The sequence below is a fragment of the Panthera tigris genome, chromosome X, assembly GCF_018350195.1.
Source record: "Panthera tigris isolate Pti1 chromosome X, P.tigris_Pti1_mat1.1, whole genome shotgun sequence".
Classification (NCBI taxonomy): Eukaryota; Metazoa; Chordata; class Mammalia; order Carnivora; family Felidae; genus Panthera; species Panthera tigris.
Genome location: NC_056677.1, coordinates 90,611,278 through 90,627,628, shown reverse-complemented (window position 1 = coordinate 90,627,628; position 16,351 = coordinate 90,611,278). Strand labels below are relative to the sequence as shown.

The 16,351-nt window shown below is 47.8% G+C and overlaps 1 protein-coding gene and 1 long non-coding RNA gene across 13 annotated transcripts in view; one reads left to right on the top strand and one right to left on the bottom strand.

Moving 5' to 3' along the window:
- PAK3 (p21 (RAC1) activated kinase 3) overlaps positions 1 to 6,079 on the bottom strand; it is a 137,738-nt gene extending 131,659 nt beyond the window's left edge. For 3 of the 12 annotated variants that reach the window (XM_042974188.1, XM_042974187.1, XM_042974198.1), the window contains exons 1-3: positions 5,849 to 6,079; positions 4,874 to 4,939; positions 4,638 to 4,747 (exon numbers count right to left, since the gene is read on the bottom strand). The gene's annotated coding sequence lies outside the window, so the exon portion shown is untranslated. The other 9 variants (XM_042974189.1, XM_042974197.1, XM_042974191.1 and 6 more) reach the window with 8 other exon arrangements.
- A 203-nt stretch (positions 6,080 to 6,282) lies between these two features.
- LOC122235445 lies at positions 6,283 to 15,381 on the top strand. Its single transcript, XR_006213525.1, has 3 exons — positions 6,283 to 6,427; positions 9,095 to 9,555; positions 14,983 to 15,381. It is a non-coding gene; the product is annotated as an uncharacterized LOC122235445 (long non-coding RNA).
- Positions 15,382 to 16,351: the final 970 nt, after the last annotated feature.

The window sequence follows — 16,351 nt, the reverse complement described above, 5'->3', positions numbered from 1 at the left end:
GGGGTGGGAAGCACTCGGAGGGTCCCTAGTCTGCTACCATCTCACAGCTGCTGAGGACCTCAGCCTCTGATCCTAACAGGGAGGTCTTCTGTGGTCCTTCTCAGATTTCTTAGGGTGACTATATACTGGGGTTTTCTTTTTGGTGACAGTTTACCCTATCTTTTCCACAGAGGTTTCCATATCCAACCATGGAGACAAGGTCTCCAACCCTTCTCTGTTCTGCCTTTTCCCACAATCACTCGAGCCTCTCAAGAAGAGACCAATATTCCCTCTGCAGTCCTTCCCGCCCTGCCCCCTCCTTCCCTCCACGGTGTCTGTCCTCACAGAAAAGCAGCACCTATATGTTACATCCCAACAAAGCCAGACCCAGGTAGCACACGTTCTGTTAGAAGACACCGAACGCACAAGGTCCTAATCCAGAGACACGGATGGATGGATATGTAGAGATCGTAAAACTGAAGCCTCAGGGAGCCAAGAAAAGCCCCATGATTCCCACTTCCCCCTGGTGAATAAGAAGACGAAGCCATACCCTAGGTCTGCCACTTGCTCCTGGCGAGACTCCAGAGCACGTCTGTCCGTCTGTCCCCCAGCGGCCCCGGCATTCCCTGAGTGCTTCCCACTCGCACACTCCCAGCAGCATTTCCAGATCGCACCCACTGGGCTGCGAAGTGGTGTGCCCAAAATCCCTTGCTGCATGAGTTCAGCCTGCAAGGGGGTGGGGTGAGGGGAGGTGAGTGCTGGCTGACAAAGCCCCAGAAAGAGGCAGGACTGGAAAAGGGCTCAAGAAGTGTGGCCACAGAAAGTCTCCTGAGCACGGGGACGGCACCAAGCACCCATGGGGGTGGGGAGCAGCGCCAGAGGGCCAGGTGCGGGGCAGTGGATGCACCAGCCCAAACCGACCAAGCACCTCTGGGCTTCTGCGCAAGATCAAGAGCTGTCCTCAGGCCTGCCTCCCCCTGGCTTTAGCCTCCGATGAACTGCAGGGCGGCCTACTTCGAATCCCCCAATTGCACAGCTGGAGCCAGTGCAGATGAGACTGGCAGGACACAGCGCTCCACCTGGTGGCCACACTCCTCTGGCCTGTCTGCGGGGTGAATTTTGTTGGGGAGTGCAGGGATGTGGCCTGTGTGTGAGTACATGCCGGCTCAAGTATATCTGTGCCGCTTCCCGCACTCACTGTATTTGGGTGCCCTGTGTGCCTGTACCCTGTCGTGTGTGCGCCGTGTCGTATCTATGCCATTTTGTGTGTGTCCAGTTTGTATCATGTTGGGTGTGCGTGCAGTCACGTTTAGATCATGGGTACGTATACGGTGTCGGTACTGTAGAGTGTATGTGCCGTGGGGCTGCACTGTGTTGTGTGTGCACTGTATCTATTCCGTGCTGTGTGTGACATGCATCTGATCCACATCATGTACCATACACCATATTACATACATACATGTACCATATACCGTATTATGTGTCTGTATCATGTTGCATGTTTACATGGCTTTGTGTCTGTACCTGTGGCTTAGCCTCCTACCGGAGGATGGGCCAGGGGTCAGTGTACCCACTTTGTGCCTACCAGCACCCCAGCTTTGCTGCATTCCAGTTTCCTGCCAGCCTCTCTGTCTGGGGACTAGGGCTGCCGCTTTGCTGGGGGGAGTGCGGGGCGGGGGGAACTGTAGCCAACCGCCAACCCTTCTCTCTAGCACAGGGCCCTCCCATGGCAGGTGCCCGGCCCAGCACTAAAGATGGCGGGGAAGGAGTTCTGGAACCCTTTTCAGGCCCAGAGGGAGGAAACTAAGCACTAGGGAGATGGCTCTCTTGCTCAATTTCCAGCCCCATCCATACAGAAGGACCTGCAAGAAGCTGCAACTGCCTCAGTTTCTCCAGGCCATTTGGAAGGACTGGAGCCCTTCTCCACAGGGAGTTAAGAGCTGCACAGGAGATCAGCACTGGCCTGGAAGCTGGACCAGGGGATGCATGGGGAACTCTGCCAGTCATGTCCCTGTTGAGGTCACTAGAGGGCGCGATTGTGTTGATGGTTAGGGGTAGTGTCTCTTGAGGATGCAGAATTCCAGAAAGTCCACCTGGCTCAGAGAGACATGAGGGAGAAGGAAGGAAAAGGATACACATCCTAAGCAGGCCTTCCTTTCCTCTTATCCCAAGCCCTTCTGTTTGGAGGCTGAGTTACGGAGTTGAAGAAGATCTGCATAAGATCCCCAAAGAGCTTTTCAGGGCCTTGGTTACAGGGTCCCTAGCAGATTCTCCACTTGGACTTCTCTTCTCCCCTGTGTCCCATTCACATGAAATAAAAATAAAACCACACTGCTAAAATAAATGAAATGTGTATAGTGGTTGTGGGGTTTGTTTTGTATAATTTTCCCCCAAACTGGCGAGCATATCAAAAAGTGTGATTTGAAAGGATAAATGGTTTGGGGGGGGGGGATGTTGTCCTATCGGGGACCTGCCTTCATGACCCAGAACAAATGGACCCACTTCCTAAAATGTCACGACCATCTCAGAAACCACCAAGTCCAGTGCTGTCATTTGAAAGACAAGGCGAGTGAGGCTCAGAAGAGGGGCAGAAGCAGACCAGAACACTTGACTTCTCTGACTCCTCAGGTTTATTCATTCCATCCTGGATCCTGGTCCTCTAGTCTCTAAAAAAAAAAAAAAAAAAAAAAAAAAAAAAAAAAACACCTCCTTCTCCAAATCCAGCCTCCTCCCAGCTATTGGCAAAACCCTGGCCCCCCGCTCCACTGTGTGGGCTCCAAGACAGTCCTATTCCATCTCAATGGAAAGGCCCAGGCCTTTCTGTGACCACACCTTGGGAATGATCTCCATTCTCCACCACTAAACTGTTCATCTCTTTCCAGTGTTCAAGGTCCGCCTCCCCCATTTTGCTTCTCACCCGCGCACACCAAGCTGTAGCTACGCCATTCTGCCCCTCGTTACGTCCCCAGGGTGCAACACAGATTGCCCCAACCTGCACATAATTGAGCGAACGTGCAAATCAGACATGGATCCATTGCACTGATCAACATTTCCAGTTAAACTCTGGGTTAGCCTGTGTATATGAGTGACTGGAGCAATCACTGGGTTTGTAAGTGCAAATGTCTTCCAAAGGCGTGGGGCGCACCAGGAAGCGACACATTTCCGGACGGAATGGAAACAGAATGCCAGGTCCGGGGGTTCCTTTGGTTCTCTGGTACCCCTAAATCAGATTTGAAGTGTATAGCTGTTACTTGCTCAGAAGGCTCCAGCTTCACACCAGAAATGGAGGGCTCTGGCCCTGCCAGCTGCTGCGTGCCCTTTCCTGCCCCCTGCTGGAGAAGCCGCATAGTGCCGAATTGGCAGGCTAGGCCATCCCAGGCCCTGCAGAGGGAACCTCCTAGCCTCAGGCGGCAGGGTGGAAAGGCGGGGGCCAGCAGGGCAGCTGGAGCTTAAGCTGCCCCCCCAGATGCCTCAACAACTGCACTTACCTTCAAGGCCAGTGGCTTTCACCATCCCATGGGCCCCTGGAAGGAGGGCATTTTTTTTTTTTTTTTTTTTTTAGCACAGGCAGGTACCCCCATGCCTGCAGCAGGGACCCCAGATCTGGCCCTGGCCCTCCCCATATAAAAACAGTCAACCTACCTGTGTCTCGGGCCAATTCAAATCTCCCCCAATCCCATTTGGGACCCTGCTCCCTGCCCCCCCCCCCACTTCTTTCTCCTTACCCAGGAGGAAAGAGTCATTACTGAGTCCACCGTTCACAGAGTTTCTTCTCCTTCCTATGACCAAAGCTACTAGCTCCTGAAGGCGATTACACAGTTGGGAATGCTACCAATTCCCTAAATATCAAGAAATTGTCCCCCTAAGTATGGGCTGAGGCACCCGTCCAAATTTTCCCATCTCATCAGTGGGAAATCATGGCATTCAGGTTCCTGGTAAGACCACAGCTTCTTTCTTGTTGTATGTCCCTATGGCTTTGTTCCCACCTGCTCCATCTGATTTCTAGACCTGATTTTTTTTGGCCTTGACCACCCTCTATGACCTCATAGTAGCTTAAGTCTCTGACCTCATAATAGCAGAGTCTCTGATGGGGACAGCACCTCCCCATCCCCCCCAGTTATTCCTCATTTTCCTCACTTGCCGCATCTACTCCCCTCTCCCCAAAGACCTCAGCAGGTTGTTGTGTACACCCATTCTGCCTCCAACCAGAAAATCTGCAACCTGTGGTAACGGTCGGCTAGTCAGAACGCCCTTCGGGTGTTGTGGCCCCTTGCCTGCATCTGTATCACAAGTGAACCTCTTTTTTTCTGTTTGGTCTCTCCCACAAGGCCCATCTGCCTGCCTGGAGGCTTGGAGGGTCTGCTCCTTGACATCTCAAAGTCCCTCTGGCCTTGACATTCTCAGCTGTCAGCTTCCACCCAGCATACATGCCGGTCTCTTCCCATTTTGCCTCTTTCATGGAGGAGGGAGGTATGACATTTGTATCCAGACACTGACAAAGGCTTACATGGCTCTCCCTTCAAGCCCTGGCCTATTAGTCATCCATTACCAGTTAAGCCCCTTTATCCAAAGGTGCCCCTGGTTAGGGGCCTCAACTACCCAATCACAGACCTGCCCAATTATAATTTTGCAAACGGCCCAGTGAAAACCGCACTGACCTTTATACCTCGGTCATCCCAGAACAGGGCCACAGTGTTGTCACCAACAGGAATGGACCTCCTTCTGTTCCAACACCTCAGACAGCCATACAGTTGGCCTGGATTTGAGTCTGCAAAACCATGGGGGGAGCGAGACTAACATGGCTAAAGGCTTCCTGGCTGAAAGCCATTTAAAAAAAATAAATAAATAACACTGCAACCGCCCCCTTCATGCTTCCCAAAGCCAAGCCACTCACCCTTCTCTCCTTTGCTTCTACAGACCACAGCCTAGAACCCTCAAGTCCAGAGTCTGGCACTGGATTCTGGAAGGTGGGACCAAAATATCAAGTGGGGGCCTCTGGCTCCCTCCCTGCGGGCACCGCCCTCCCACCCTGACCCTCCACCACCATCACCTAAGGAAGGAAAACCTGTGACAGCAAGTATCTAAAATGTTCAATCTGCCCCAAAGTGCGGCAGGCGTCTGGCCAGAGCCAGTTCACAAACTGACGGCAAGGCTCCCTGTGAGCTGAGGACGGGGTAGGAGGGCAGTGCCCCTAATGACCCCTAATGACCCCTGCCCCCCAGACAAAGACAAAGGCCAACTGAGGGACCCCAGCCTTTTTAGGGATAGTACTGCATCATTCCAATCTCCACATGAATAGAAATGAGTCCTCCTGTCATTAGGCTCCCCCCGCCCCCACCAAAAAAAAGGGGAGGAGGGTAAAAGAAAAATAAAAGAAAGGGCGCCTATTTAAGAAAACCGTCACTTTTTCTGTTTGCTCAGGCTGGGCTGCTCCCCTTCTCCCGGACCTGCCCGGGGCCTCGGCCACACCTCCTCCCCTTGGTGGGGGGGGGGGGGGGGAGGGGGGCTGCCGTCGCTACTGGGGCTGGGGGAGGGGGCGGGAAGATGGTGTAAGACTAACCGGCTGACGTTGCTTTGGGGGCGGATTTGGCCTCCAGCGGCCCAGGCCCGTGTCAGCGAGTCCAGGGCTTGCCCCAGCCGAGGGGTCCAGGCCCTCCGAGAGTGGCCCTGACACACCCACTCGTCCGCGTTCGCCCAGCGCGATCCCGCGAACTGCGCGCTGGGTCTCGGGGCTCCGGGGGCGCCACGTAGGGGACCCGAGGCTGGGGCGCCGCGAGAGCAGGAAGGGACCCCGGGAAGGCAGAAAATCTGCCCGGCAGCGCCACACCCTCCCCCGAGCGAGCCGGGCGCCGTGAGTCGTGGGATTTACCTGCCGCTGGTCCAGCCACCCTGTCCAGACCTCTCCTCTACCTCCGAGCGCTCGGGCTGGCGGGGCTGGGGGGGCCGCAGCCGCAGCCGCAGCCCCGGGCCCGGCCCGCTACCCCCGGCTCTCCTCCCGGCCCCGCACACTTGCTTCGGGTCGGGAAAAGCTGCAGCCCCCCGCGCGAGCCCCCAGACGGTGCGCTGCCGACAGCTGCCCGCCCGCGGCAGAGCCCCGCTCGGCAACCGCTCCCTAGCTCTTGTCTGCTATGACGTCACCCGGGCTCTGCACCGCACGCGAGCCAATCAGAGGGTGAGCAGAAAACTAAAATCGCCCTGAGTGGGCTGCTGGGGACCAATCTTTTGTTTCCAGGCAGGAAGCGCCTGGGATGGGGGGGGGGGGGGGGGGACTGAAGGGGAGGGAACAGGAGAGGGAAAGGAAAAGGAGATGGAAACTTCTACACTGTCAGCGTTGTCTAGACAGAGGTGGGGCCGTCAGGAGAGAGGCGCACCTGTCAGTAGGGAGGGGGCGGAGGCATTTCGTGTATCTTCCTCAACTGGCCGCCCTCTGTGAAGACTGGAATTTCAGGTAAATTTTCAGGGGAGGAAATCCGTCCAGCTACACGGGCTCTCTTTATTGGGGAAAATGGTTTGGGTTTGGGATACCACCTGACCGGCCAACAGGTTACACTGGTGGAGTCTCTTGGATACAAAGTAGACTCGTGCAGATAGGGCAGTGGCATTCAGAGGTGACAATCTAGATAGGGAAACTATCTTTCTGCCCATGAAACACACATTTCAAAACAGGGAGCATGATACAAAACAAAAAAACTACTTCAAGTTTATAGATATATAGATACATTTAATTTCATTAAACTGTGGCTCTCCCTATAACCTTCCATGGCCTCTCGTCTTTAAGAAAAAATTCAAATTTTTGTCCGTGTGTGAAGCTTAAAATGTAACTCCAAAAATCATCTCTTGCTACTTCACAATCCATAACCTCCAGGATTTGGCTGGATTATATAAATTATGGTAAATCCCAGCAAGGAGACAGTAAGCTGTCATCAAAAATGACAAGGAATGCAAAATAGTAAGTACATTCGCATTATAATGATGTAAAATATACCCATAAAAATGATAAGAGAACGTAAAATTATCATAGGTTAGGTTAAAGTTTATGGGTGATTTTCCCTCTCCACTTTCAAACTTAGTTTTGTAAAGATAAATATACCCTGGCAGACTTAAATGGTCAAAATGGGTTATGACCCTCCACAGTACACTTTTATCCAATTTTCTCAACATCCGCCAAGCATTTCTCCATAATGCTAACAAAACAAGTTTTATGATGGAAGGTGAACTAATATTTTTGCCAAGGTCCTTTTATGAAAAGTCACACAACAGGCCTCTAGACTCACAGAGGCAACATCTGGGGAAGTTGGGAGAATGGGCTACCTCTTTGGACTAATTCATTTTAACCTATGATGATGTTCAGGGGTGCCTGGGTGGCTCAGTGGGTTGGGCGTCTGACTTCGGCTCAGGTTATGATCTCACAACTCATCAGTTTGAGCCCCATGTGGGGCTCTGTGCTGACAGCTCAGAGCCTGGCGCCTGCTTTGGATTCTGTGTGTGTGTGTCTCTCTCTGCCCCTCCTCTGTTCACATTCTGTCTGTCTCTTTCTCTCAAAAATAAATAAATATTTTTTAAAAATTAAAAGTTTCTGATGATGTTAGAAATTGAAAAAAAGAACAATGAGCCTTCTAATCTATGACAAGGCAGGAAAGAGGGTGGCAAAAGACTAAGTAAAATACATACTCCAGATTTTTTTAAAGGCTAACTTTACATTTTACTTTTTATTTTCCTTAATTAAAAATATATTTATGCATACATGACAATTACATGAACACTGCAGAAAGTCCCAGAGATGGAATTTGTATCTAGATCTGTCTGCATCCAAGGCCCATGTTTTTTATTAAAAAAAAAAGTTTATTTATTTATTTTGAGAGTGAGAGAGACAGAACTCAAGCAGGAGCAGAGGAGGGGCAGAGAGGAGAGAGAGAGTCCCAGGCAGACTCCATACTGTCAGCCCAGAGCCAGATGCAGGGCTCAAACTCACCAACCATGAGATAGGACCTGAGCCGAGATCAAGAGTTGGATGCTTAACCCACTGAACCACCCAGGTGCTGGCCCCCCACCCCATGCTTTTTCTAATATGATATATGGTATTAATGGTTTCGTTAAAATACATATTTGCTTTGGAAAAAAAAGAGTATACTAGATTGGAGTTTTTTAAATACCAGGCATTTTTAAATAGCCTTTATTTTGTTTTGTTTTTTTGTTTGTTTATTTGGTTGGTTGGTTTTTTTGCTTGGTGGTTGTCTCCTAATGTAAAAACCATCATCACCCTTCTTCTCAAATCCCTGATTAATATGCTGAAATCACAGTGGTTCTGCTTTCAGTGATTTTACAGATATCTTTTTAATTAACTTTTGGGTTAAAGAAGGTAGCCCATCACATTGATTTTTTTGTTTTTGCATCATGGTAAGAATAATCTAAAAATCACTGATCTAAATGAATGAGCATTTACTTAATATTACATCTCTGATTTGCAAAATGCACTTGTTTGGGTTATTTTAAACAATAAGAACGTTTTTATTTTTAAGAAATAGAAAGATAAAACCGGATTTTTTTTATGGCTAATGATTTAACTTGTTCTTCTGGGCTATTGATTTAAATTGTAATTAAAAGGTATTTGATTTCACTCTAATCCTCCCATATACCTCAGCTATAACTCAGAGCTATTTATGCAGTCACGGCACACGGTTATTTAAGCATTTCATGTGTGTATTTCTTCTCTCACTGGTGATTATAGAAAGTAGCACGGGGACAAAATCCTATTAGGTCCCTGACAAATTAAAGCATAGAGGTGTCATAGAAAGAGGACTGGACTCAGAAGCCAGGCCCAGCACGAAAGACTTCAGTCTTCCCCTGAAAGGGTAATAACCTATATTCTTCTTGATATCATAAAGCGGTCTTTACTACCAACGTGGTTTGCTCTCCAAGAATATAGGACAACTGCATGGGAACTTTCAGGAAAGGTGAAGATTTCATCTGTGTAATTTTTCCCACTCAACTCCCACCTTCCCCGGTTTCCTTCTCTGAGCCCATTGATTTAAGGATATAATAACAACGCTACTGTAATAACCACTTGGCATGTGAATCCTGCTTCTCAGGTTACAAACCGTTCTTGTATCTCCAGGTTTGATGCTCACAACAACCACAACAGCATACTGTGGCAATTATGATCCGCATTTCATAGATGAGCAAACGGACGGACACCCAGGGGTTTAAAGTAGCCTGTCCAATGCCTCACAGAGAAGGTCCTAGAAACCAGGTCTCCTACTGTCCGGCTTTGTGTTCTTTCTACCACCCAAATGGCAACTTCAGTTGTATTTCTCCTGTGGCTCTCACCAACCCGACCAGCCAAACCCTTCCAGTCAAATCCCAGATAAAAGGAACACTGCTCCTTCTCATATACCATGGATGGAAGGGTACATTGGCATAGCCTTTTTATTTAAAAGGGCAAGCTGGCAACGCCTAGGAAATTTAAAGTGGCATGTGCCACTTGACCAAGCGATTTCAGCTCAAGGAATTTGATTATGGATACATTCACAAAAACATGCGAAGATATGTTCTAGTGTGTTCGTGGCTGAGTCTTAGGTAAGAAAGAGAACCTCTTATATATAAGGGGTAACCTAAATTTCCCTCAATAAGGTAACTGTTGAATAAGTCACAGGAGATGCATATTTTAGAATATTACACACCAGCTAAAAAGAATCAAGTGGACTTTTAGGTATTGGAACAGAAGCACATCTTGACACATTCTTGAGTGAAAAAAAGTTGCAGAATGGCATGTGTACTATTATTTTTTTTAAAGTGTGTGTGTGTGTGTGTGTGTGTGTGTGTGTGTGTGTGTTTAAGTTGGCATTATACACACCAAACTGCTAAGAGGGTAACTCTGGGAATTAAAATGGTAGAAAGGAAGACATGTGGGTATGTGGGCATGGTGGAGGTCATTAACTTTTTCTCGTTATACACTTCTGCATTGTCTGTACATTTTTTATAATAAACATATAGGATGTGCACGTAGGAAACATTAAAAAGCGCAAACATAGCCTTCTTTGGGTGGAGACAAAAACAACACAAACAGAATGAACAGAGTGCTGTCCTGAAGGGGGTCTGAATGCTCTGTCCGTGGGTCGAGTGTGGCAATGGAGGCTACGGTGTGCCGGGCTGAGCTGAGCCATCCCTGGGCAGGCACAGAAGGGCAGAAATGTACAACTCACTGGGGAAAAGCAGCCTGGATATCCTGGGTCCCTTCCCATCCCCTGCCTCGACTCTTACAGCCAGAAATCATTCCCACTGGTGGACTCTGGGTCTTTGTGGCTCTCAGTCTTCACAGCTTTTGTTAAAGCAGCTGCTCTTAAAAAAAAAAAAAAAAAGCAAAACAAAAACTCCCCCTCCTGCTCTGAATACAAAAGAACCCGACTGGGCAGCTAGTGCCCCAGGCGTTAGCTAAGAGCACTGTGCCCACCCCTCCTTCACTGCAGTCAGACACTACTGTGCCCCTTCCTTCCTGCCCACCACTCCCACTCAGTTCCGGTTGGAGGCAACATGGTGGGGAGCCTGCCTGACAAAGAGCAAGGAGCCTCAGAAATGCCAAGGGGCTCATCCTAGTTCCCTTAAAAACCAGAGGAGGAGGAGGAGGGGGGCGCCTAGGTGGCTCAGTCAGTTAAGCGTCCGACTTCAGCTCGGGTCACGATCTCGCGGTTCGTGGGTTCGAGCCCCACATCAGGCTCTGCGCTGACAGCTCAGAGCCTGGAGCCTGCCTTGGATCCTCTGTGTCCCTCTCTCTGTGTCCCTCCCCTTCTCACACTCTGTGTCTCTCACTCTCTCAAAAATAAATAAACTTTAAAAATATAAAAATAAACCAGGGGAGGAGGAAAGAGGGAAGCCCAGGGCTAGGAAATCACCATCCTTGTCGGGCTTCAGAGTTCTGGCCAAGGAATGAGGAGACCCAGATGCCAGTCTAGCTTCTGGTCAGGAAACCCTGAGCAAGACTCAAATTTCCCAGGGCTTCAGTTTTCTCTTCTGTGAAACTTGACCTGCTATCTCCCTGGACTCTTGTATGGATGCAAATGGCTAATGGAACAACAGTGGATTTAACAGATTTCAGAGCTACACACCTCCTTAATAGACTTGATGAGTCTCCATTTACATATGCTCCCTGTATTGTGGGACCTGGGTAATGAAGGGGGGGAGGGGGGTGCGTCTCTCCCCACCTTCCTTCACTATAATTAGCACCGGTTAGGGACCTGCCCCGTAGAACCTACAAGCCTTCAGGAGCTTGCAGCCTCTGCCCTCCTCCCTCCCACCAGGGAGTTAGCAAAGGAAAAGCAGAAGACAATTAAACGCAGGTGGCCCTGGATGAATTAATATGAGAATTAGGAAGTTCCTCTCCTCTGACTTGGTTTTAATTAGCCCCAAGTCCACCATGGTCTCACACAACAAACCACATTATTTAATTGAGCTGATGCTCTGTTTGATTTTGCTCCTAAGCGGATCACATTGTACATTCCTTCCCCACACTCTCACTGCACTGCCCGAACCTAAGTCAAACTGCATGGAGTAAAGTGAATTTGGAAAGTTGGTTTCATTGCTTTGCCCACTTTTCTAGGGGAAAAAGAGAGAGAGAGAGCAGGAGAAAGTGGAAGATAAAATCTAGGGGACAAAGAACCAAGGAGAGAAATAGAAAACCAAATATTAATTTTTTTTGGACCGGCTGGATTATGATGTCATGCTTTCCCGGCTCACCTGTGATTGGCTTCTCAGCTCAGCATCTGCTGAACACTAAAGGCTGATTATTTGCCAGAGATACAGACCTTTTACGGAAGCTTTGAATCATTGCTGGTTGTCGTGACAACCTGGGCAGTGTCTGTTCCTGATAACCACATAATGAGGTTGTCAGGAACAGAAGTGCCCCCATCCCCACACGCAACCATCTGAGGTGGTTAAGCAATGCAACATTTCTCTCAGGAGGTGAAAGGGGGAAAAAAATCACCAACAGGCATGGTGGAGATCCCCTTAGTTAATGTATGCCAGCCAAAGCCTGGAGAAAATCTCTTGCTTCAGGAGTTCCTTACCTACCATCCCCAGGTCCCATCTGAACTGTCGTATTGGCTCTAATGAAGAAAACCAAGGAACAGGTGGTGGAGGGATAAGGCATCTCTGCAACCCCCCAGCAGAGCCAAACAGAGGGAAGTGTGAGTGGAATGTGAAATCGATTAGGGCAAGGCACGTGACCTCTTTTCAAAGGATGCCATCATGACAGGGTCCAGGAGCAATGGGGGGCATGTGTCAAAGGTGGCAGGGCATGGCCATACCCGGTCATCAAAACCAGCCGTAAAGAGAGCTCGTGTGCTTTTCTGTGGGCTACATTCATTGCCCTGCTGGTAGACACCTCGCTCAACGTTATCTCAGGACTCCAGATATTCTGAGAGGGAATACCCATTACATCTTTGTGCTATGTTATTCATTGCTAAGACAGTTTTATTAGGACCTACTAAGCACAAAACACACAGCTAGATGTGTACAGATGCTATCCAGAGAAACCAAACGTGGATCATCTGCTTAAGGAACTTGGAATCGGGTTGGGGAGAAAAGATACTTACCCAAGTAACTGTGACACAAAGCACGTGTAGTAAGTACTACAAGAGAAGTCCAAAGTCCTTAATTTCAGAGAGAGGAAAGTCACACCCAGTCTGTCACATTCCAGCTTCAACTCATCTTTCCAGGTTGCTCTCCTACCAGTCCCCCCTCCATTTACTCCAGCCATCAGCCCCATCAAACTATTGCTTCCGTGATTGATTTACCTTGACTTTTGTACCTCTGTGCCTCTCCTGCTCTTCTCTTTGCCCGGTATGGCTTTCTTCCCTCCTTTCCCTACCTGGTGATTTTTCTTTTAATTCAAGTATAATTAACATACAGTGTTATATTAGTTTCAGGTGTACAACGTAATGATTCAACAAGTCTATATGCTTATTGAAGCATTATTTACAATAGCCAAGATAAGTTATGGAAGCAGTCCAAGTGTCCATTCACAGACGATGGATACAGAAGACCTCGTAATATATATACAATGGAATATTACTCGGCCAGAATAAAAGAGAGAAATCTTGCCATTTGCAGCAACATGGGTGGACCTAGAGGGTGTAATGTTAAGTTAAATATGTCAGCCAGAGAAAGGCAAATACCACAGAATTTCACTCATGTGTGGAACCTACCTAGTGATATCTAACACGTACTTCCAGACTCTACTCAAGTGGCATCTTGTGAATGCACAAACTGGTCCCAAAGGAATAACCCCTGGTAGACATGGGTATTGACTGATATCACTACTGGGTGCTGTATTCACATTCAGTGGCTTTAAGTCCAGCAATATATAATGGGTAAAGTCAGACTACCTCTAAGAGTCTTATTTAGACAATCAACACAAACCTGTTCTCCCACTGAATGTCATCTACAACTTTTATTTTTGAAATAGTTCAAGGTGCACAAGAAGCTGCAGAAATAGTACAGAGAATCCCTAGGCATTCTTCCCCAAGTTTCCCCCAATATTTTGATATACTGTATTAATCTTATTTTATGTAGCCACAGTACATTGTCGAAACCCTGGAAATTGTTGACAATTGACATCGTTATACTACATTAACTGAAACACAGGCCTTGTCCAGGATCCGCCAGTTTGACATACAATCTCCCATTAAATGAATTGCCAAACACAGCTGAAAAGGAGCAAAGCTATTAATAGTTGATCTGAGCACCAACTTGCTTCTCTCGTGTCTATCCCTGCTAAAAAGGGCCCAAACCTGAAAGAGTCAAAACTTGCCTGGGACTGAATGAGAGAAAATCAGCTTGGCCTGGGAACAAGCAGCCTTGCTATTAATCAGGCTGAGAGAGCAGACTGCTAAAGCCAGCTGCAAAGGTAGCAGAAAACACTGTTTCTCCCAAGATCATGCAACAGTTGTAAAATGCCATAACAACTCCTACCTCCTTTGAGCAACCACTGCTTTCTTCCCAGTGATGCCCTAGACCTTTGCTTTTTCATTTAGTCCTGGGGGTACCAACTGCAAGGCACCCCTGCCTCATGATAGTGCCCAACTCCTAGTCGATACTCCCTTCTCCCGACCCCACCTCAGCAACTGCAATCAATCCAGAACTTACCTCTGCTTCTTTCAATGCTCCTCAGAATCCTTCAGTGGGAACTCAGTTACAAAAGATGTTCCCTCCTCCCTCTTTTTCAAGAGCGGCAATCCTATGGTTTCTCTGGAATGCACTCCCTGGATGCATCAGGTCAATAGATTTGACTCTGTCGGACTACAGTTTTGTCTCTGGTTATCTTTGGCTGACTAAGCTTTAACATAATTGACGACCAACCAACGGGTATCTGGAAGGCCCCTTGAATCGTCTGGAGTTAGTTAGCCATGTTTCCTTGAATCTACGCAGAATCACACGTTGTGTCTAAAACTGGGATTTACATAGTAGGTGTCTAGTAAATTCTCATTGAATGGATATACGATTATCATATATCAGATTTGTTGGAATGGTGCCAGGTATGGAGACAAAAGCCCAGAGAGACAGTACTGCATAAAAGTACTGTAACCTACATACTTTGACATGATAGTGGTATTCAAATCCCAGATTTGCTATTTAACGGCTTTGAGAACTTGAGCAACTTAACCTCTCTGAACCTCAGTTTCATCATCTGTGAAATGGGGATCTAATAGCACCTCCTTCTCAGGGTAACTGGGAAGATAGAATGTGACTTAAATGCATGTGAAGCAGGGAAGCATCAGGGCAGTGGCTCCCAATTTGCTGCCCTTGCAATCACCTTGTGACCTTTATAAAATGCTGGTGCCCTGCCCCCGCCCTCAGACACCCTGATTTTAATGGCATGGCACGAATCTGGGTATCAGAGTTTTTAAAAATCTCCTCGGGCTCTAATCTTCCCAGATTGTAATGTGCGGCAAAATTTGGAATCACTGGATGAGGAATTTCATTACTTAAGGATTATCTTTTTCTCCTCAGGTTTGTGGCAAGTAGAATCGGGGGACTGAGGCTTCCCCCAGCTTTTTCCTGCAATCCCCACCCTGCGGGCCATCTGGCTTGTCCAACTTGTAAAAGAACATAGCCTCCTTCTTCCACGTGCATAGCAAAATGACGAAGACATGGGGTATTTGGATAACACTGCAGCTGTATTCGTCTCTCCTTTTTCCCCCTTTGCAAACATAACTCAGTCACACTTCAAATTAAGTGGTCTCAAGTGTGAATTTGAGAACAGTTAATATGTGCACACAGGACGGGTTGACCATCACAGACGTGTTTAATAGATGCAGATCTCAATGTGCTTTTGTTCCATATAATTAAGCACCTGTGGAGCCTCATAATCAATCCTTATTTTGTTATGATCCAGGAACGCGTTGCATTCAATGTTCTCTGGTGTTCATTTGATCAGGTCATTTATGAGGATGGAACATTCGAAACAGGCTGCCCCTCTTTCCCTTTTTGAGTCATCCTAGGGAATGCATCGCCTACTCAGTAAATAATAAATATGAATTCACTGATGAGTTTGAAAGTTAACTTCTAGTTAAAGAGAGGTTCAAACTATGGTCATGTTGATTTTTACAAGGAGTTCGACACCACCACTCCACCCCTGTGCCCCCCGCCCCCACCGGCTCCTTATTCATTCCAGCTGCTAATATGGAAAATTGAGCAGATGCCGACATGTGAGGGTCAAGTTTACTGCTAAAAAGGAAAGGGGGCAGGTTGCTAGGCAAATTAATACTATAAACATAGGAAAGTGACAGCCTGCTAGGGGAGTGCGCAATTTTAAGCGCTACTATAACTGCACTTTGCATTCAAATGACCAATATGCTAACTACAGTCCTTATCTATTTGTTCAAGGCCTTAAGAGTCTCAGTGGCTCAGAGCACAGGCCCCAGGCAGCAGTTTGACTGCAGGTTTTTGGAAATAATAACATGGCATTTCTTTAAACATATTTTCAAATTCAAGTTCCTTACAAATCAAGATCGGCCTTTCCCCGTTCAGGGAATTAGCGAGGCTTAACTGTGTTCACTCTGGTGCTGGCCCCCACAAACCCCTGCTAACAAAGGCTCTGACTCCTACTTGAGTACTGCCAGTTGGGGCACATTTCCATGGTAATTTGCCGGTTCTCCTTTGAAAGATGCGGGGGGGCATCCCTGTAAATGGGAGGGAGGTGTATTTTCCCAGTAATCTTGGGATCATCTTTGACCCTTTTTAATTATCACTACCCATGTAAGGCCAGAAAGAATGGTCATCCTGCCTTTTTTTTAATGTAATTTAAGGCAAATGCCCCCTAATTCTGTTCTCAAGAGAGAGAAGTAGAAAAGGCATCATTCTCGCCACACTCCAGTTG